Source organism: Pantherophis guttatus, chromosome 3 (genome assembly GCF_059756535.1).
Source record: "Pantherophis guttatus breed Tessera chromosome 3, ASM5975653v1, whole genome shotgun sequence".
In the NCBI taxonomy this organism is placed as follows: domain Eukaryota; kingdom Metazoa; phylum Chordata; class Lepidosauria; order Squamata; family Colubridae; genus Pantherophis; species Pantherophis guttatus.
The window spans coordinates 3,659,355-3,682,316 of NC_142065.1; the positions used below are offsets into that span (position 1 = coordinate 3,659,355).

Consider the following 22,962-nt stretch of genomic DNA (forward strand, 5'->3'; position numbering starts at 1 on the left):
CTTCTCCTCCTCCCCCTTCCTTCCTTCCTTCCTTCCTTCCTTCCTTCCTTCCTTCCTTCCTTCCTTCCTTCCTTCCTTCCTTCCTTCCTTCCTTCCTTCTAGCACTGATGATGTTCCCTAGTTGGGTCATGAAACATCTGCAAGAAGACAACCAAGCTCAGAAAGCACCAGAGAGCACACAATTCTCCTCCTTCTCCTCCTCCCCCTTCCTTCCTTCCTTCCTTCCTTCCTTCCTTCCTTCCTTCCTTCCTTCCTTCCTTCCTTCCTTCCTTCTAGCACTGATGATGTTCCCTAGTTGGGTCATGAAACATCTGCAAGAAGACAACCAAGCTCAGAAAGCACCAGGGACCCCACAGTTCTCCTCCTCCTCCTCCCCCTTCCTTCCTTCCTTCCTTCCTTCCTTCCTTCCTTCCTTCCTTCCTTCCTTCCTTCCTTCTTTCCTTCCAGCACTGATGATGATCCCTAGTTGGGTCATGAAACATCTGCAAGAAGACAACCAAGCTCAGAAAGCACCAGAGAGCACACAATTCTCCTCCTTCTCCTCCTCCCCCTTCCTTCCTTCCTTCCTTCCTTCCTTCCTTCCTTCCTTCCTTCCTTCCTTCCTTCCTTCCTTCCTTCCTTCCTTCCTTCTAGCACTGATGATGTTCCCTAGTTGGGTCATGAAACATCTGCAAGAAGACAACCAAGCTCAGAAAGCACCAGAGAGCACACAATTCTCCTCCTTCTCCTCCTCCCCCTTCCTTCCTTCCTTCCTTCCTTCCTTCCTTCCTTCCTTCCTTCCTTCCTTCCTTCCTTCCTTCCTTCTAGCACTGATGATGTTCCCTAGTTGGGTCATGAAACATCTGCAAGAAGACAACCAAGCTCAGAAAGCACCAGGGACCCCACAGTTCTCCTCCTCCTCCTCCCCCTTCCTTCCTTCCTTCCTTCCTTCCTTCCTTCCTTCCTTCCTTCCTTCCTTCCTTCCTTCCTTCCTTCCTTCCTTCTTTCCTTCCAGCACTGATGATGATCCCTAGTTGGGTCATGAAACATCTGCAAGAAGACAACCAAGCTCAGAAAGCACCAGAGAGCACACAATTCTCCTCCTTCTCCTCCTCCCCCTTCCTTCCTTCCTTCCTTCCTTCCTTCCTTCCTTCCTTCCTTCCTTCCTTCCTTCCTTCCTTCCTTCCTTCTAGCACTGATGATGTTCCCTAGTTGGGTCATGAAACATCTGCAAGAAGACAACCAAGCTCAGAAAGCACCAGAGAGCACACAATTCTCCTCCTTCTCCTCCTCCCCCTTCCTTCCTTCCTTCCTTCCTTCCTTCCTTCCTTCCTTCCTTCCTTCCTTCCTTCCTTCCTTCCTTCCTTCCTTCCTTCCTTCCTTCTAGCACTGATGATGTTCCCTAGTTGGGTCATGAAACATCTGCAAGAAGACAACTAAGCTCAGAGAGCACCAGAGAGCACACAATTCTCCTCCTTCTCCTCCTCCCTTCCTTCCTTCCTTCCTTCCTTCCTTCCTTCCTTCCTTCCTTCCTTCCTTCCAGCACTGATGATGTCCTCTAGTTGGGTCATGAAACATCTGCAAGAAACCATCAAGCTCAGAGAGCACAGGGACCCCACAGTCATGGTCCTCCTCTTCCTCCTCCTCCTCCTCCTCCTCCTCCTCCTCCTCCTCCTCCTCCTCCTCCTCCTCCTCCTCCTCCTCCTCCTCCTCCTCCTCCTCCTCCTCCTCCTCCTCTCCCTTCTAGTATTGGTGATGTTACCTAGTTGGGTCATAGAACATCTGGAAGAAACCACCAAGCACCAAGGACCCCGCAGTTCAATCCTGAGCTACAAATGATCTCTTCTATTGAGTGAGTGAATGAATGAATGAATGAATAAATGAACGAATGAACGAATGAACAAATGAACAAATGAACAAATGAACAAATGAACAAATGAACAAATGAACAAATGAACAAATGAACAAATGAACGAACGAACGAACGAACGAATGAATGCGTGAATCTCATGTCTAAGTTACAATAGTTCTGGGTTTTTATCTGCTTATCTGATTCTGCCACAAAATTCCACTAGCAGACCTTATAAAACCTTTCTATCTCCAACTCTGAGGCATAAAGAGTCTCAAACGCCTGCAAAATTTTCAGAAGGAAGCCCGTGATTGAGGCAACCTGTGCGGACTGTTGTCACAATGACAGAAACATCAAAAGATTATCTGGTGCCATCGCAGACTGACATTTATAAGCAGTTTCACAACTTAGTGAAAACTATTTTTGCAAGCACTTTGTGAAGAACATGTATGTCAGGTTTCGATGTCGTCTCAAATAAAATAAATTGCATTTCCAAACAAATAGTCTTTGAATAAATCTTTCATTTTATTAAGCACGACAACCTGCCCCCGATTGTGGCATAGCCAACACTGACTTCCTGACCCCAAACCTTCCCTTTCCATTCCCCAATTCTCTGCGTCTCATTGGCCTCTTCCCAAATCACTCTCCCCATATCTACTACTTAAGCTCCCAGGAATGTCCCACCTCCCATCTCATTTCCTAGGGGATATTATCTTCAGGGAAAATAAGTAGGTCAGAAGTCAAGCATCCTCTTGCCAGCTGCCCCCTCTTCTCCTTCTTGTGTCAGCACTAGAGTAAATGCAAGTTGAAGTGCTGACATCATACTTGATTTAGGACCAAAATTGAGCCCAAATTTCCATTGATAAGCGAGACAATTGTTAAGTGATTTCTCCCCCCCCCCCGCATTTATGACTTTTCTTGCCACTGTTGTTAAGTGAATCACTGCAGTGGTTAAGTTAGTAGCCCGGTTGTTAAGTGAATCTGGCTTCCCCGTTGACTTTGCTTGTCACAAGGTCACAAAAGGGGGTCATGTGACCCCCGGGACACTACAACCGTCATAACAACGAGTCAGTTGCCAAACATCTGCATTTTCGTGAGCATGGGGATGCTGCAACAGTCGTAAGGGTGGAAAAACGGCCACAACTCACAACTTTTTTTTTCAGTGCCGTTGTAACTTGTCGCTAAACAGATGGTTGTAAGTCAAGGACTGCCTGTATTGTAATTATGGCACTCCGATTAAAAAAAAAAAAAACCCACAGAGATTAATTCTGCTTTCTTTAAGGCTGTTCTGTCCCCAACCGCATGCACACACACCAACAGACGTTCAAGAGTTATAGACCAAACCAGCCGGCAAAATCCTTTTCCTTATGATAACAGAACTTGGCAACAACCTAGTGGCTGCCTGCCAAGAGTTTATTATTTACAAAGAGGAGAGATAACTTCTCCCCACTTCTGGTACATCAAAAGAAACAGCTCAATAATTACGGAGTCAATCAAGTCCAGAGATAATCCAGCAAAGTCTATAGCAAAAGTCCGGCAATGCAGAATGGCGTGGAAGCTTTCAGCTTTGTTCGTCACAAGGTTCGACTGGCCACCACGCTCCCTTTTATACCCTGTGGGGTGTGGTCCAGTGACTCAGCCTAATCTCGGGCACGCCTTTTCTTCTGTTGCGCGTGCTTATCTCTGTGACGCTGGCGTGGATCCAGCCAAGACTCATTACCCTCATCACTGTCCATCTGTGGCTGCGTGGACGTGCTTGGCCCCTGCCCTATCTCTTGCCCTTTGGCGGACACCGAAGGCATTGCCAGAGAGGAGGGTCCTGGAGAGGGAGGCCTTGCCAACTCCTCTCCTTCACTCTCGGAGTCCTCTCCTGCCGATGACACAGGCTCAGGTAACGGAGCCACAACAAAGGCAGAGGTCTTCAAACTTGGCAGCTTTAAGACTTGTGGACTTCAACTCCCAGAATTCTCCAGCCAGCTATGCTTAAAGCTATGCTTAAAGCTGCCAAGTTTGAAGACCTCTGCTTTAAGCTGATTATTCATGTTGCAACTCCTGAAGCTAAACAGCCTTTTAACCAAACAACTACAAAATAGTAGAAAAACAGAAGAGTGTGACAGTGGTTTTTGTGAGAATATCAAGAGTTTTTCTTACGCATATATATATAAATAAAATGAAAGCAGGTTTTTTTTGGACTGAGCAAGGGCCTATGATGCCTCATGCAGGATGTAAAAATAAAAGGGCATATAAAAATGTAAAATATCTTGAAGGCAGCTATTTCGTTGGACCGTAAGAGCTGATTTGCACGTCCTGCTGGCTTGGGGGCAGCCCACTAAATGTTTGTCAAGGCTACGGATGGATGAGTTCACCGCTAGCCCCTCGATGATGGCTAGATGGCGGAGAGTCAGCACGACGTTCTCCAAAATAGGCGATCTGAGTCAAATCTCCTCTTCCTTCGTTGACAAGATGACTACAGAGTGGAGATCGGCTTTAATTTTAGCAAAAACCTTTTGAGCGTTTTCCCAAAGGACGTTTTTATTTTATTATTTATTTTATTAGTCATATTTCTATGCCGCCCACTCTCCGAGGACTCTAGGCGGCTTACAACAATCGACAGTATACTAAAAAGCATATTGCCCCCCAACAATCTGGGTCCTCATTTTACCCACCTTGGAAGGATGGAAGGCTGAGTCAACCTTGAGCCCTGGTGAGATTTGATCCGCTGATCTGCTGAACTATCAGTCAGCTGAAGTAGCTGCAGTACTGCACCCTAACCACTGCGCCACCTCGGCTCATCGACACACTGTTAAAAGTGTGGTTTGGATGGGAATGCACAATGTAAGTCCACAGCTTGTTGCCTAACCACGTTCAGAGAGTGGCCGAATGCATTTATGTTGCGTTGGAGAGGTCATTGGTGAAATCCAATTATTTGTTTTACTACCGGCTCTATGGGCGTGGCTTGGTGGGCATGGCGGGGGAAGGATACTGCAAAATCCCCATTCCCACCCCATTCCTGGGGGAAGGATACTGCAAAATCCCCATTCCGTCCCCACTCTGGGGCCAGCCAGAGGTGGTATTTGCCGGTTCTCTGAACTGCTCAAAATTTCCGCTACCAGTTCGCCAGAATCTGTCAGAACCTGCTGGATTTCACCCCTGGTTGGAGAGTGATAACCAGAGGGATGCCATGGGAATCTAGCCTGGGCCCATTTTTATTCAATGGGATTATGGATAGTCCTCAATTTATGACATATGAACTAGGTTCAAAGTTCTAACGGTCAGGGACTCTCCCCCACTCTCTAGTGATTGCGTTATGAAGACTCAGCAACCATGTTTATGACTGTTTGCAGCATCGGTGATTTATGTTTTTTGCTGGAAATTGGTCCTTCTTTCTTTCTTTCTTTCCTTCCTTCCTTCCTCAACCTCCCTCCCTCCCTTTCTTCTTTTTCCTCACTCTTCCTTCGTTCCTCCATCCTTTTCCCCTTCCTTCCCTCCCTCTTTTCCTTCCTTCCTTCCTCCTCCCTCCCCTCCCTCTCTTTCTTCTTTTCCTCACTCTTCTTTCCTTCCTCCTTCCTTTCCCCCTTCCTTCCTTCCCTTTTTTCCTTCTTTTTCCTCGCTCTTCCTTCCCTCCCTCTTTTCCTTCCTTCCCTTTCCTCCCTCTCCTTCTCCTCCCTCTCTTCCTTCTTTTTCCTCCCTCTTCTTTCCTTCCTCCTTCCTTTTTCCCTTCCTTCCCTCCCTCCTTTCCTTCCTTCCTTCCTCCTTCCCCTCCCTCTCTTCCTTCCTTTCCTCACTCTTCTTTCCTTCCCCCTTCCTTTTCCTCTTCCTTCCTTCTTTTCCTTCCTTCCCTCCCTCTTTTCCTTCCTTCCTTCCCTTCCCCCTTCCCCCTTCCTTCCTTCCTTCCTTCCTTCCTTCCTTCCTTCCTTCCTTCCTTCCTTCCTTCTTCCCTCCCTCCCTCCCTCTCTTTTATCTTCAACATTAGTTTCTGTTAGTTTTTATCTCTTTTATTTAAAAATCTAATAATTGCAAAAAGAAAAGAAAAGATAATGATAGAAAATTGGTGCATTTGAGGAACATCCAGAATGAGTGAATGCGATTGTGATCTACTCTGCAAAGGCTGGCAGATTGAGCTAAGAGGAACAAGATGCCCTTCAACGATGAAAGATATATAATTAGGTGGAGGGGAATGATAGGATATGCTTACAAGATGAACAAGGAATGGTGACTTGGAAGAGCTACGTCAGAGAGCGAATGGGCCCTCATCACCCACAGCAAGCTGAACATGAACCAACAAGGTGATCAAAGGAACATATCAAAATAACAACTGCACCAAAGATGGATGAAGGCAATTGGGTCTGTTGGTTAAGGCACGAGGACATGAAAGCCAGCTGGGTGACTTTGGGCCGATCACCAGGAGACGGTGAGTTCTAGTCCTGCCTTAGGCAAGAAAGCCAACTGGGTGACTTTAGGCTGATCACCAGGAGACGGTGAGTTCTAGTCCTGCCTTAGGCATGAAAGCCAACTGGGTGACTTTGGGCTGATCACCAGGAGATGGTGAGTTCTAGTCCTGCCTTAGGCATGAAAGCCAACTGGGTGACTTTGGGCCGATCACCAGGAGACAGTGAGTTCTAGTCCTGCCTTAACCAGCCAGCTGAGTGTCTTTGGGCCAATCACCAGGAGACAGTGAGTTCTAGTCCTGCCTTAGGCACAAAACCCAACTGGATGACTTTAGGCCGATCACCAGGAGACGGTGAGTTCTAGTCCTGCCTTAGGCATGAAAGCCAACTGGGTGACTTTGGGCTGATCACCAGGAGACAGTGAGTTCTAGTCTTGCCTTAGGCATGAAAGCCAGCTGGGTGTCTTTGGGCCAATCATTGGGAGACGGTGAGTTCTAGTCCTTGCCTTAGGCATGAAAGCCAACTGAGTGATTCTGGGCCAATCACCAGGAGACAGTGAGTTCTAGTCCCGCCTTAGGCATGAAAAACGCCTGGGTGACTTTGGGCCATTCCCTCTATCAGCCCAGCCTACCTCACAGGGTTGCCGTTGTGGGGAAAACAGGAGGAGGAAGATATGTTCACCACTTTGAGTTATTTATAAACAATCATCTAGGTGGGATGAAAATGGCATGGGCCCAAGATACTTGCAGGACCACCTCCTACCGGCTTCCCACTGCCCTGTGCGGTCACATAGGGCTGCCCTCCTCTGGGTACCATCAGCCAGACAATGTCGGCTGGTGGCCCCCAGGATGAAGGCGTTCTCAGTGGCTGCACAGACCCTCTGGTGAATTACCCATCGGGCTCCGGACGGCCCCCGACCTCCGCATTTTTCGCACCGCCCTGAAGACATGGCTGTTTCAGCGAATTCCCTGATCCGCTACGAGATTTTATTTTGTTGGGGTTTTATATTGGCTGCTTTTAGGGTTTTTTATTGTTATATGTTTTAATTCTGTACGCCGCCCCGAGTCCTACGGGAAGAAGGCGGCATATAAACTTAATAAAAATAAATAAATAAATAAATAAAATCAAAAGAGCCTTGGTAGTACAGTGGTCTAAGGCACCCTGTTATTAAGCTGGTTATTAAGACCAGCTGCCTGCAATTACTGCAGGTTCGAATCTCGCCAGGCTCAAGGTTGACTCAGCCTTCCATCCTTTCTAAGGTAGGTAAAATGAGGACCCGGATTGTGGGAGCAATAAGCTGACTTTGTATAAAAAAGAACACCGCTTAGGGGGGGCCAAAAGCCCTACTGACTTTGTATAAATATACAAAAGTATGAAGGCTATTGCTTAACGCATTGTAAGCAGCCCTGAGTCTCCGGAGAAGGGCGGCATATAAATCAAAATTAAAAAAATAGAAAATAAAAATAAAAATAAAATAAGTGAAAGATGGGCTGAGGGTGCCACCAGATCTACGTATAAAAATTCAGAATGATGCAGGCATAGATGTGCCTCTCGTCTAGGCTGATCCAAGCCAGAGGAAATTCAGCACAAGGCCTTTTATCCTACGGGGAGGATCTGCGTGTGTGGGAGGAAAGGAAAATGACTACTATGGGTGGCAGAGAAGAAGCCCTTATGTAATGTGTAAGGGAACAGTTAGGAAACTTTGCCAAAGGGTCATCGGCTGAAGATGCCTCTGCAGCAGGAGATCATTTGCAGAAGCCACAGCTGGGCTCTGATCCAAAGTCACTCCAGATACCATTTTCCATTCTTGGCACGCTTCACTTTTATTATTTAATTTCAACCCCACCTTTAATGCTTTAAAAAGCAACTTGGGACAGTGAATGTTTTGCTTAATAGTCCTTCCTCTTCCTATTTTTTCCCCATAACAACAAACCCTGTGAGGTGGGTTGGGGTGAGAGAGAGACTGGCCCAAAGGCACCTAGTTGCCTTTCATGTCTAAGGCAGGACTAGAACTCACTGTCTCCTGGTGGTTGGCTCAAGGTTACTCAGCTGGTGTTCAGACCTAAGACCGGACTAGAACTCACCGTCTCCTGGTGATTGGCTCAAAGTCACCCAGTCAGGTTTCAAGCCTAGGACAGGACTAGAACTCACTGTCTCCTGGTGATTGGCCCAAAGACACCCAGCTGGCTTTCCTGCCTAAAGCAGAACTAGAATTCATTGTCTCCTGGTGATTGGCCCAGTCACCCAGCCGGCTTTCATGCCTAAGGCAGGACTAGAACTCACTGTCTCCTGGTGATTGGCCCAAAGTCACCCAGCTGGCTTTCCTGCCTAAAGCAGAACTAGAATTCACTGTCTCCTGGTGATTGGCCCAGTCACCCAGCCGGCTTTCAGGCCCAAGGCAGGACTAGAACTCACTGTCTTCTGGTGATTGGCTCAAAGTCATCCAGTCAAGTTTCATGCCTAGGGTGGGACTAGAACTCACTGTCTCCTGGTGATTGGCCCAAAGACACCCAGCTGGCTTTCCTGCCTAAAGCAGGACTAGAACTCACTGTCTCCTGGTGATTGTCTCAAAGTCACCGAGTCAGCTTTCATGCCTAAGGCAGGATTAGAACTCACTGTCTCCTGGTGATTGTCTCAAAGTCACCCAGTCAACTTTCATGCCTAAGGCAGGACTAGAATTCACTGCCTCCTGGTGATTGGCCCAAAGTCACCCAGCTGGCTTTCCTGCCTAAAGCAGGACTAGAATTCACTGCCTCCTGGTGATTGGCCCAATCACCCAGCCGGCTTTCAGGCCCAAGGCAGGACTAGAATTCACTGTCTCCTGGTGATTGGTCCAAAGTCACTCAACCAGCTTTCAGGCCCAAGGCAGGACTAGAATTCAACATCTCTTAGTGATTGGCCCAAAGTCACCAGCCTGGAACCTGATTAACCTGCGCCAGACCAAAACCAGGACATCTGAAGGCAAGAGAGCTGAATCCAAGATACCTTAGTGCAGGGGTGGGCAATGTGGCTCTTTTACAACCGGTGGACTTCAACTCCCAGAATTCCTGAGACAGCCAAGCTGTCTCAGGAATTCTGGGAGTTGAAGTCCACCGGTTGTAAAAGAGCCACATTTGCCCACCCCTGCTTAGTGCATAACCCCAGGATCACATACATTTGAGGCTTCCCTTCTGCGTTGTAAATTTGACAGGAGATGTTTGTTTTTGATGCCTCTCAGATAGGAAGCTCGGTCAACTGTCAAACAATCAAACTCTCTGTGCTGCTAGAAGCAACAACGGGTCATTTCAAGCTTTCCTACCCATGGATAGAAACACACCTGAAGTGGGCAGTTTTCTGCAAAGTCCAAGGAAGAATAGAATAGAATAGAATAGAATAGAATAGAATAGAATAGAATAGAATAGAATGCAGAATAGAATAGAATAGAATAGAATAGAATGCAGAATGGGATGGGATGGGATGGGATGGGATGGGATGGAATAGAATAGAATAGAATAGAATAGAATAGAATAGAATGGAATGGAATGGAATGGAATGGAATGGAATGGGATGGGATGGGATGGGATGGGATGGGATGGAATGGAATGGAATAGAATAGAATAGAATAGAATAGAATAGAATAGAATGGAATGGAATGGAATGGAATGGAATGGAATGGGATGGGATGGGATGGGATGGGATGGGATGGGATGGGATTGAATGGAATGGAATGGAATGGAATAGAATAGAATAGAATAGAATAGAATAGAATGCAGAATAGAATGGAATAGAATAGAATAGAATAGAATAGAATAGAATAGAATAGAATAGAATAGAATAAAATGCAGAATAGAATGGAATGGAATGGGATGGGATGGGATGGGATTGAATGGAATGGAATGGAATGGAATGGAATAGAATAGAGTAGAATAGAATAGAATAGAATAGAATAGAATAGAATGCAGAATAGAATGGAATGGAATGGGATGGGATGGGATGGGATTGAATGGAATGGAATGGAATAGAATAGAATAGAATAGAATAGAATAGAATAGAATAGAATAGAATGGAATAGAATAAAATGCAGAATAGAATGGAATGGAATGGGATGGGATGGGATGGGATTGAATGGAATGGAATGGAATGGAATGGAATAGAATAGAATAGAATAGAATAGAATAGAATAGAATAGAATAGAATGGAATGGAATGGAATGGAATGGAATGGAATGGAATGGAATGGAATGGGATGGGATGGGATGGGATGGGATGGGATGGGATGGGATTGAATGGAATGGAATGGAATGGAATAGAATAGAATAGAATAGAATAGAATAGAATAGAATGCAGAATAGAATGGAATAGAATAGAATAGAATAGAATAGAATAGAATAGAATAGAATAGAATAGAATAGAATGCAGAATAGAATGGAATGGAATGGGATGGGATGGGATGGGATTGAATGGAATGGAATGGAATGGAATGGAATGGAATGGAATGGAATAGAATAGAGTAGAATAGAATAGAATAGAATAGAATAGAATGCAGAATAGAATGGAATAGAATAGAATAGAATAGAATAGAATAGAATAGAATAGAATAGAATAGAATAGAACAGAACAGAACAGAACAGAATAGAGTAGAGAATAGAGTAGAATAAGAACAGAACAGAACAGAACAGAACAGAACAGAATCAAATCCAAAGGCTGGAAGTGACCTTAAATATCTTTTAGTCCAACTGCCTGGCCATGGCAGGACATCTTATATCATCTTGAATTTGTTTATTTTAGAAAGACTGACAGGCAACTCTGACATGGTAGATCCTGACGTCCCTGGATCTTATTTCAAGCACTTTGTGAAGGACAGGCAGAAGGTCCAAGGTCCCAAATCTCAGATTTAAATGATTTAAAAGCTCGGAAAACCTTTCACTGATGTGCTGGAAAAACAATCCACGATTTAGCACAAATCAAGAGCAGCTTGGTTATGTTTGCCCTCCAACCTACGTACTAACCCAGGCAACCTTCTACATCTTCGGGAAATCTCACCGATGATTTCCAGAAGCATCAAATCCATAAAACAGAGTTGAGCTTTACAAGTTGGGCTCGCATGGAATGGAAGGGCCTTTTTGAAACTAAAAATCTGGAAAAGGATATGGAGGAGAAAGCTAAGTGTGACGCACGTTTTCTTAAAACAAGCTGCCCTTTGTCCAATCCAATTTACAAAAGTGCTTTTTCAGGAGGCAACTGGACTTTCTGGTTTTTATTATTTTATTTATTTATTTATTAATCAAATTTCTATACCGCCCTACTCCCGAAGGACTCAGGGCGGTGAACAGCCAAGATAAAATACAGATAATACAAATATTAAAAAAATAATCCCTTAAAATTATTAAATATTTCGGCCGAAACACAGATTAAAACACCCAATTTATAAAATCACACGAATTAAATATTTAAAAGAGGAGAGTTAGGCCAGGCCAGCCTGCTGAAATAAAAAAGTTTTGAGAGCACGATGAAACGTGCGCAGGTCCGGGATCCTCCGTATCTCTGGGGGGAGCTCGTTCCAGATGGTAGGTGCCCCCACAGAGAAGGCTCTCCCCCTGGGGGCCGCCAGTCGACACTGTTTGGCCGACGTTTTCTTTGAAGACGTTTCACTTCTCATCCAAGAAGCTTCTTCCGCTCTGATTGGATGGTGGGGAATGGAAGGATTTCTATTCCTTGCAGACAGCTGGTCATTTGCATCCTTTTAGAGGGTCGTTGAGGCCACTTGGGGGTTTATCTGTGTCCTCAGGGTCACCTCAGGGGTGAAATCCAGCAGGTTCTGACAGGTTCTGGAGAACCGATAGTGGAAATTTTGAGCAGTTCGGAGAACTGGCAAATATCACCTCTGGCTGGACTCAGAGTGGGGAGGGAATGAAGATTTTGCAGTATCCTTCCCCTGGAGTGGGGAGGGAATGGGGATTTTGCAGTATCCTTCCAGTGGTGGGTTTCAAAATTTTTTACTACCGGTTCTGTGCGTGTGGTTTGGTGAGTGTGGCATGGCTTAGTGGGCGTGGCAGGGGAAGAATACTATAAAATCTCCATTCCTACCCCACTCCAGGGGAAGAATATTGCAAAATCTCCATTCCTTCCCCAATCCAGGGGAAGAATACTGCAAAATCTCCATTTCCTCCCAATCAGCTGGGACATGGGAGGCAGAGAATAGATGGGGGTGGGTCCAATCAGAATTTTTACTATCGGTTCTCCGAATGACTCAAAATTTCCGCTACCGGTTCTCCAGAACTGGTCAGAACCTGCTGAAACCCACCTCTGTATCCATTCCCCTGGGGTGGGAATGGAGATTTTGCAGTATCCTTCCTTTGCCATGCCCACCAAGCCACGCCCGCCAAGCCACACCATGCCCATCAAGCCACGCCCAATAAAAAAATTTGGATTTCACCACTGGGTCATCTGAATAGTGTAAATTGGTGTAGAGCCTTCTTGGAATTGCTGAAAGGACTGTGTCAGAGACTGGAGATAGATGATGTTGTATCCCTCCCCCTCTGTTGAGGGGGGGCTGTTCAATTTTGACATAGATGTCCTCTTTGACCCCTCTTTCAAGTCAGCGGTCCTCTCCATCTAAAATGTGGACTTTACTGTCTTCAAAAGAGTGGCCTTTGTCTTTTAAATGCAGATGGACTGCTGGACTCCTGATGGGTTTGTTCTCCTATGTTGCGCCATGCGTTTGTGAAGTGGCTGTTTTGTTTCCCCGATGTAACAGATCTGTCTTCAAAGAAAAACCAGAAAGTCCAGTTGCCTCTTGAAAAAAGCACTATTGGGACAACCAAGACTTGGATGACTGAGATAGAAATCTACAATTGACACTGTAGGAAGGATGCAGAAAATTCCAGCTTTATTTTGCTCCTGTATTTGCCCATGGCTCAGATTCCCAGCATGAAGCCTTGGAGATCTGGCTGTTTTTATTTCAGTCGGAGACGCAAGAAGGACAGCATTTAATTTTCACTATATTCTATCTCCTACCTGTCAACGGATTCCCTCTAGGATGACAGTTTTGGTTTGAAAAAAAAAAAAGATTTCTGCGCGAGGTATAATGAAGAAGCGTCCAAAATGCCCTCAGCTTCTACTCATTTTACGGAATGAAATGAAAATAGCAAGATATTGGTCTCTTAGGAGGATTTTGATCCTTGCAACTGTCAGTCAGCCTGAGCTTCATTGCAGTAACATTTTCAGACAATGGTAGCAGAAATGGGAAGAGAAGAGCAGCTGCCAAAGATGTTATACAGGTAGTCCTTGACTTAAAACAGTTCATTCAGCAACCATTCCAAGTTACAACGGCACTGAAAAATATAACCGTAAGACTGTTTTTCACACTTAAGACCATTGCAGTAGCCCTATGATCATGTCATCAAAATTCAGACGCTTGGCAACTGGTTCATACTTATGACGGTCGTAGCATCCCGGGGTCACGTGATCCGCTTTTGCGACCTTCTGACAACGGGAAAGCCAGATTTGCTTAACAACCGGGTCACTCGCTTAACAAATGCCACGATTCTCCTTAACAACGGTGGCAAGAAAAGTCGTAACATGGGGCAAAACTCACTTAACCAATGCCTCACTTAGCAACATACATTTTGGGGCTCCGTTGTGGTCGTCAGTCGAGGACTACCTGTACTGAAGTTCTTCTGAACCTATGCAGAAAGTACAGTAATCTAAGTTTGTTTGCATGTTTGTATATTTATTTGTCAAATTTAGGTACCACTCTGATAGAAGAGAATATTTGTAGCTCAGGATTGAATTAAGAGGTCCTAGGTGGTCTTAATTGTTTTCTTGCAGATGTTTCATTACCAAACTAGGTAATATCACCAGTGCTAGAAGGGAGGGGGATTTGCAGAGAAGGAGAAGGAGGGCAATGACTGTGGGATCCTTGGTGCTCTCTGAGCTTGGTTGTTTTCTTGTAGACATCTTATTACCCAACTAGGTAATATCATCAGTACTGGAAAGGAGTGGGGTTTGTTCTCTGTTTATATACCAGTATATCAGGGGTGAAATCCAGCAGGTTCTGACAGGTTCTGGAGAACCAGTAGCGGAAATTTTGAGTAGTTTGAAGAACCGGTAGCAGAAATTTTGAGTAGTTCGGAGAACCGGCAAATGCCACCTCTGGCTGGCCCCAGAGTGGAGTGGGAATGGAGATTTTGCAATATCCTTCCCCCAGGAGTGGGGAGGGAATGGAGATTTTGCAGTATCCTTCCCCTGCCATGCCCACCAAGCCAAGCCCACAGAACCGGTAGTAAAAAAAATTTGGATTTTACCACTGCAGTATATGCAAACTCCACTCTTTTCTAGCACTGATGATGCAATCTAGCTGGGTCATAAAAGGTCTGCAAGAAAAGAACCATGCCCAGAGAGCATCAAGGACCCACCGTTGGATACCACTCTTCTCACATCTACCAAAAATAAAATAAAATAAAATAAAAAATGCAACAACCACTACCAAACTTTCAAAACCTGTTTAAAAAGCAATCAGTCATTTTTAAACTGTTCTTCTAAGGCGCCAGCCGACCGGAGTGTTGAGCGATTCATGTTCATTGAGTAAACTTGGTGGGGTGATGTCACTTGGCTGTGTCTGGGGTGCCTCTGGGGTGCCAGGAGAACTGGCACTCCTGGTTGGCCTGGTCTTTGGCCCGCTTATCTCTCAGGCATCGCATCCGGTGTGCGCTCCCTCCGCTAACTAACTTTGGTTGGTTGGCCTGCAGCTTAACTCAGAACGTGCCTGGGCTACTAAGCATTTTTCAAGGGCAGGGATACATGTGTCGTCCTCCGTATTCACGCAACTGCCACTGGCTGTGTGTCACAATTAGTTTGTGTGGTTTGGACCAGCTCAAGCGGCAGTGTGTGGTTGTCCTACTGGGCTCCTCCCTATAAATTTCTATAGCCTTCCTTCCCTTCTTTCCACCCTTCCTTCCCTTCTTTCTATCCTTTCTTCCTTCCCTTCCTATTTCCTTCCTTCCTTTTCCTCACTCCCCCTTCCTTCCTTTTCCTCACCCTTCCTTCTCTCCCTCTCTTCCTTCCTTTTCCTTGCTCCCCTTTCCTTCTCTCCTTCCTTCCTTCCTTCCCTCCCTTCTTCTCTCCTTCCTTCTTTCTCTTCTTCTCTTCCTTCCTTCCTTCTCTCCCTCCTTTTACTTTTCTGTGCTCTCCTTCTTTCTTCTCCTCACCCCCTCCTCCGTCCCCCCTCTCTTCCATCCTTTTCCTTGCTCCCCTTTCCTTCTCTCCTTCCTTCCTTCCTTCCCTCCCTTCCTCTCTCCTTCCTTCTTTCTCTTCTTCTCTTCCTTCCCTCCTTCCCTCCCTCCTTTTACTTTTCTGTGCTCTCCTTCTTTCTTCTCCTCACCCCCTCCTCTGTCCCCCCTCTCTTCCATCCTTTTCCTTGCTTCCTTCCTCTCCCTCCTTCCTTCCCTTCTTCCATTCCTTCCGCCTCCCTCCCTTTTTCTCCTTCTTCCCTCCCTCCTTCCTTCCCTCTCTTCCTTCCTTTTCTGCACTTTTCCTTCCCTCCCTCTCTTTTCCATTCTTTCTTTTCTCCTTCCTTCCTTCTCCTCACCCCTCCTTCCCTTCCTCCTTCCCTCCCTCTCTTCCTTCCTGTTCCTTGCTCCCCTTTCCTTCCTTCCTTTCCTTTCCTTCCCTTCCTCTCTCCCTCCTTCTTTCCCTTCTTCCCTTTCTTCCTTCCCTCCCTTCTTTACTTTTCTGTGCTCTCCTTCTTTCCTTCTTTCTCCTCACCCCTCCTCCGTTCCCTCCTCTCTTCCATCCTTTTCCTTGCTTCCTTCCTCTCCCTCCTTTCTTCCCTTCTTCCCTCCCTTCCTCCTCCCTCCCTTCCTTCTTTCCTTTCTCCCCTTCCTTCCTCCCTCCTTCCTTCCCTCCCTCCTTCTTTCCTCCCTTCCTCCTTCCCTCCCTCCTTCCTTCCTCTCTTCCCTCCTTCTTTCCTTCCTTCTCTTGACCGGTTTCTATTTTTAAAAGCAGCGAATCCTCAAGCCACCATGTTAAATCCTTTGCTTGGGTTCCATTTGTTTATTATCGAGAGATTTATGGTGCCTCAATTATACAAAATTTAAGAAGAAGGTTTGATCCTGGAGGACAAAGTAACAAACAGACCAGGTATTTTAGCCTATAGGTAGAGAGTTGCCTTCCAGGTGAGTTGGCAAGTCCAGCACTGAACCATTAACAATCAGCTCAAGGGAGACCCAGTTAAAGGTTTGTGGCTCCTTTAGGTTAAAAAAACGGAGAGAACAAAACAAGGAATGTAAACTAAACCAATGTTAGCTTAGTCGATCGAGAAGAACTTTGATAGGCAGAAAGTTTAATCAGGTGGTTGAATTCTTGACTGGGGCTGCCAGAGAGTCATTGTGCCACTCAGCTCCATTTCCAACCTTCTCTATTGGGAAATGGACGTGCAACATTGCTTTTTGATTTTTGAACCATTTGGATAACCTGTGAAAATTTTCCCAAGCCCCAACAGGATGATTTGATGAGATCCTGAGCGAATCGGTGCATTTCTTCCAAGTTTTGCTGAGCCTCCACTGCGTCACACAGTAATCCAGTCTTGGTTTTACAAGGGGCCGCTTGCTAGCAAAAATACGCTTGTGTGACTCACAACGCAAGTATCGCTGTACCGATAGGAGAGAATATTTGTAGCTCTAACACAACTGCAAGTCTGCAAGAAAACAGCCAGGCTCAGAGAGTTACCAAGGACTCCACAGAAAGAGAAACCCAGATAAGCATGGATTAATACCAGACAAATAACCAAGGAGGAAACAGTATCCTAATGAAGGAACCAGGGGGAAAAAAGCATACTTCCAAAAATATTGCAAGGGCAAACCGCTTGTATATAAATAGAGGTTAACCTCCACTCTCTTCTAAGCACTGATGATGTTACCCAGTTGGGTCATGAAATGCTTGCAAGAAAACAACCAAGCTCAGAGAGCACCAAGAACCAACAAATAATGTTGTGTTTAGAAGCACCCTCCCTTCCTTATTTTCCTTCTGTCTCCCTTTCTCCATCCCTCCCTCCCTTCTTCCCTCCCAACTCTTGTTATTCTGTAATTCTGTAAGGGTCTCCTGCACGAACGGGGGGCTGGACTAGAAGATCTCCAAGGTCCCTTCCAACTCTGTTATTGTGTTATTCTCATGTGATCACTTAAGGTACAGCTACAGTTATCATCAGAAAACTGCCAAGCTTGCATCCTTTGACAAGGGTGTGGGAAGGAAATCTCCTACATAACAAGGCGGCCACGGTGTTAATTATATTTGAAAGAATCTATTCTAACCTCTTCAGGGATGCCAAGGACCTACTGATGACTCAGAAAGTCATAAGATAGAGGATTTGGTTGTTTACAGCGGACAAAATGCCACCTTTGCATCCAAGGAGGGCCTGCTCAACTGGGAACAGTGCTTAAGACAAAAGACAAAATTAAAGGTTTTCCAAAGGGAGAAAAGAAATCCACCATTATAAATCAAGCCTGGGAAAACTGCCGAGAACATGATGCAAACGTCAGGCCTAAGACTGAAAGATTTTGGGGTGTCCAACCCAGGGGAAAGATCGGAGAAAAAAAAATTCTTTAAAATGCCACACCAATTCCCAACGAAGTCACCACTTTTTTAAACAAATCAGTTTCACGCCCCTTTAAACCAGAACTAAGCAAGGTTATTCTAAAAGATAGGAGAACAACATCTACTAATGACCTTGAATGGAGAAAAGGAGAATTAAGGCCAGAAGGACAAATTTCGGTGGTTCGGCCTCATTTTAAAGAGACTGCAGCCATGACCTCAAAATGCATTTTTCAGCAAAAATTTTAAGAGACGCTCTGGCCTGTTTGAAACCCTGCTTGGCCCTGCATCGTGGTCCGTTTACGAGCCACGTAAACCAAACCAAGATATCTATGGATGTTCTATGCAAGGATGATGAAGATTTCTCAGCCACCCATCCACCTTTCTAACCAGGGAAAGGTTTAACTATTTATTGATTTTCCTGATCCAGAGATCCATGCACGACCCTGCAAAATCCCCACCCCACCATCTGCCAGAGCCAGTTTTCCTGCTTGCAAAAATCCCTATTTTTTGGAAAGGGGGGGGGGATTTTTTGCAAGCAAACCATCTTCCTTTCATGGATCACCTTATTGGTTTTTTTTCTCCAAAAGGCCGGTGGAAGGCGTGAGTCATGCTGATGCCCTCCGGGCTGTGATCCCTGACAGCCGGATGCCCACCCCCCTGAAAATCAACCAAACCTGGCTCTTTGCACACTTGCACAAGTCCCAACTTCTCCCACCCGTGCAATTTTAATCCCTTCCCCCCTCAGGACCGCTTGCACCAGTGGTGGCGATGATGACGGTGGTGGTACTCACCTGAGAGAGGCCAGCCGGAGAAGAGATGGCAGGGACGATTCCCCGAAACAGATCTTGGCTCGGGGACCTCTTAGAAAGCCGGGGAGACAGAGGAAGAGAGACGGAGGTGTGGGTGGGGTGGGGGGTGTCAGCGTGCAACCCCACTGCAGTGCTCATAGGAGGCGGGCCGATGCTTGCCAGCTCGGTCAGCGCCCTGTCGACAGCCGAGGAAGACAAGAGAAAAGGCGGGGATGAGAAAGAAAGAGAGAGAGAGACGGATGCAGCTGGCGGAGGGATGAAGGATGCTCTTCCTGGTTCCCCCCCCAGCCCTTCAGGTGCTCTTCCTGGTTCCCCCCGCAGCCCTTCACTCCCCCCTTCCTCCCCCATCACCAAAGAGCATCCTTAATCAAAGGACCAACATGATGACATCTTCACCTCCTCTGCTGTCCCCTTCCATGGTGCTGAGTTTTAGGGGAGGGGGGGGCTTGGAGGAGAGGCAGCCAAGATGAGGTCTTCTCGCTGTCTGGGGCCCAGAAGGGTGGGGGGGAGGAGGGGGAGGAGGAGGAGGAGGGTGGCTTTGCCCAGGCAGCTGCGTACTTTGGCTCCGTGACTCCTTCTTAAAGAGACCGCCGTCCACAAAGCGGGTTCCAAGGGGATCCCAACTGGATCGGACTTCTCACCTCTGCTATACCTTTAAATGAGCCCCCTGCTCACTTCCGTCCTCAGCTTTGCATGGAGCAGCCCAGCAAGGGTGAAAGTGTTTTGCATCAATTTTGTGTGTGTGTGTGTGTAAAAAAAAAACCTTCATTTCTGCAGGTCTGTGGTTAAAGGCGCAACAGTGTTCAAGCCACTAGCAAAAAATAAAAATAAAAATGGGGTCCCCCCCCCACCTTTGTGAATGGAATCATTTCATTGCAATTTCCATCTATTTTCCTTTAAAAAAAAAAAAGTTTTATTGTCAATTTTTTTGGGTTTGATTAGGAGCTGTCCAGAGTTGTTGAGAGATGGGGCAGCATAAGGGGTGAAATCCAGCAGGTTCTGACAGGTTCTGCAGCGGAAATTTTGAGTAGTTCGGAGAACCAGCAAATACCACCTCTGGCTGGCCCCAGAGTGGGGTGGGAATGGGGATTTTGCAGTATCCTTCCCCTTTACTAAGTCTGCACTACTATTAATCTTCTCATCGTTCCCATCACCCGTCTACTTCCACTTATCACTGTATGATTGTAACCTTGTTGATGGTATCCTTACGATTTATATTGATATTGTTTCCTGATTGCTTATTTGTACCCTATGACCATCATTAAGTGTTGTACCTTATGATTCTTGATGAACGTATCTTTTATGTACACTGAGATCATATGCACCAAAGACAAATTCCTTGTGTGTCCAATCATACTTGGCCAATAAAAATTCTATTCTATTCTATATTCTATTCTGGAGTGGGGTGGGAATGGAGATTTTGCAATATCCTTCCCCTGCCATGCCCACTAAGCCATGCCCAGAGAACCGGTAGTAAAAAAATTTGGATTTCACCACTGGGCAGCATATACGTTTAATAAATTATTATTATTACGGTTTGGTTGCATAGGTGTTTAGAATGGATTTGGCATAATGTTGTGATTGGTATTAGAATTGCATATTTAAATATTGAACAATGAAATAATGATGGGTAGTATTGTAATACAAAGGGAACGTCTTTTAATATAATAGTCACCTGAATAAAAGTTAGAATAAAGACAGAAGTAAGAGAAAGGAGGAATATTAGTATACATATTTTTATAGGATAAGATAAGTGTAATGTAAGAGAGAGGTTTAGAAATTGAATAGCGATAGTATTATGTACGTTTAAACAATATGAAATAATAAAAGATTATTTGATATAAATATATATTACTATTAGAAATATATAATCTGGATGAATGTGATAACTATGATTAATAATTATTTTATTTGTACTGAAATGTTTTATAGTTAATAGTTAATAATGACTTATCCTATGTATTTCACATTTCCCCCTGCACTATCACATTAAAAATCCAAAGCAATTTCTGGAATGAATACAGATCAATGTTTTAAAAGATACAGGTAGTCTTCAACTTACAACAGTTCATTTAGTGACCGTCTGAAGTTACAATAGCACGGAAAAAAGTGACGTATGATCACTTTTCACATTTTTGACCATTGCAGCATCCCCATAGTCCTGTGATCAAAATTCACATACTTGGCACAACTGACTCATACTTATGACAGTTGTAGTGTCCTGGGGTCATGTGATCCCCTTTTGTGACCTTCCGGCAAGCAAAGTCAATGGGGAAGCTAGATTCGCTTAACGACGACCGTGCTAATAACTTAACAACTGCGGTGATTCACTTAAAAATTGTGGCAAGAAAGGTCATAAAAAGGGGCAAAACTCACTTAACAAGTGTCTCACTTAGCAATGGAAATTTTGGGCTCAATGGCAGTCGTAATTCGAGGACCACCTGTATTTCTGTTTCTGAGGATATTTCTGCCTTCCTCTATCCGTTTTCTTTGTCCAAAAGCGTTCATTAGAATGACTTAATGCTTTATTACAATTCATTGGAAATTGGGTGAGTTAGTGGGGTTGATGGGAAATAATTGGAAGTGATATTTCATAAGGCAAGTTGGGTTGAGCAGAAGGTCAAAGACGTTTTATCTTGATATTGTCTAATGGAAGACAACAGCGAGGTAATGAATTGTCTCAGGCGGACAGCTGGCAATTGGGCTTGACTCTCACACAGCTGCACCTTCTGACTTGTCCTGCCAGCTTCCCTGCAGAGCCAAGCAAGTAATTTACTTGGTCATATCAATCAAATCATTATTAGGATCATAGACCACCGTAAGAAGGGTCGGAATACGAACAATGAATAATTTTAAACGTTTTAAAAAAAAAATTAAAATAGGCAAAGCTAAAAGACATTTTTAAAAGCTTACTTATGACTATAAGTAAGATATATATATAAGATATATATCTTATATATGATATATATATATAATTTATTTATTTATTGGTTCGATTTATATGCCGCCCTTCTCCGGAGACTCAGGGCCGCTTACAATGCGTTAAGCAATAGCCTTCATACTTTTGTATATACCTGCTTAGTAGGGCTTTCGGGGCCCCCTAAGCAGTGTTCTATTTTATACAAAGTCAGCTTATTGCCCCCACAATCCGGGTCCTCATTTTACCTACCTCGGAAGGATGGAAGGCTGAGTCAACCTTGAACCTGGTGAGATTTGAACTCTCAGTAATTGCAGGCAGTTGGCAGCTAAGTGCTACTTTAACAGCACTTTAGTCCGCTGCTCCACCAAGGCTCTTGATATATATATATCCCAGTCTTCCTTAAGTCTCACAACAGACAAACACAAAATGTCTGATAAAGCCTGAAAGTGGTGATTTGAGATATCACCCAACTATGGCCATACAAACATCTTGAGCTACGTAGGAAAAAACCCTGACTAAAAAAGTATTATATATAATACTGCATCATTAGCCACTTTAAACCCCTCCAATCCATACATGAAGCAGACTGACACCCACCATGAAGAGCTCGCACGGCCACAAACACGAAGCCAAACAACAACAACGCAGCTCACCAGCTCAAATCCCCCTGCAACTCAGACTAAGCTGAGCACAACCAAGCCCCCACCCAAACAGAACACAACCCCAGCCAATCAGAGCACAGCCAAGCCCCTAACCAATCAGAACACACCTCCACCCAATCAGAACACAGCCAAGTTCCCACCCAATCAGCTCACACCTCCACTAGCAGTTAAAAGGAAGAGACAGCTGCGATCTCACATTGCTCCTGGAAGCATGAAGCCGAGAACACCAGCCTGAAGATGACGAATGAGACTTCGTCGAAACGTCGCCAAGACACTTCCAATTTTACGTGGGAGAAGACCCGAATAACCAAAGACCTACATACAAACACCCGCGAAAACCTGAGAAAACATATATATATATATATACACACACACACACACACACACACACACATACATATATGTATATATGTATGTATATATGTATGTATGTATGTGTATATATATATATATACACACATACATACATACATACATATATACATACATATATACATATATGTATATATATATGTATGTATATATATATATATATATATATATATATATCTTATATATATGAGATTTATATATATATATACATAAATATACATACATATACTATTCAGTCTGTATTAATCTTTTGTTATTGTAATCATTTTATTTTTATAATTGTTTTTATATCTCTACTTTTTAAAAAATATTATATTGTAAGCTGCCCAGAGTCACCTCAAACTGCGTTATGGGCAGCATATAAATTTGATAGATGGATGGATGGATGGTTGGATGGATGGATGGAAGCAGAG

At 44.7% G+C, this 22,962-nt stretch overlaps 1 protein-coding gene across 3 annotated transcripts in view; it reads right to left on the reverse strand.

The window, feature by feature from the left end:
- SNPH (syntaphilin) overlaps nucleotides 1–19,083 on the reverse strand; it is a 45,604-nt gene extending 26,521 nt beyond the window's left edge. For all 3 annotated transcript variants that reach the window (XM_087888973.1, XM_087888972.1, XM_087888971.1), the window contains exons 1-2: nucleotides 18,992–19,083; nucleotides 18,578–18,770 (exon numbers count right to left, since the gene is read on the reverse strand). The gene's annotated coding sequence lies outside the window, so the exon portion shown is untranslated. The remainder of the gene's footprint in view (nucleotides 1–18,577; nucleotides 18,771–18,991) is intronic.
- Between the last annotated feature and the right edge of the window lie 3,879 nt (nucleotides 19,084–22,962).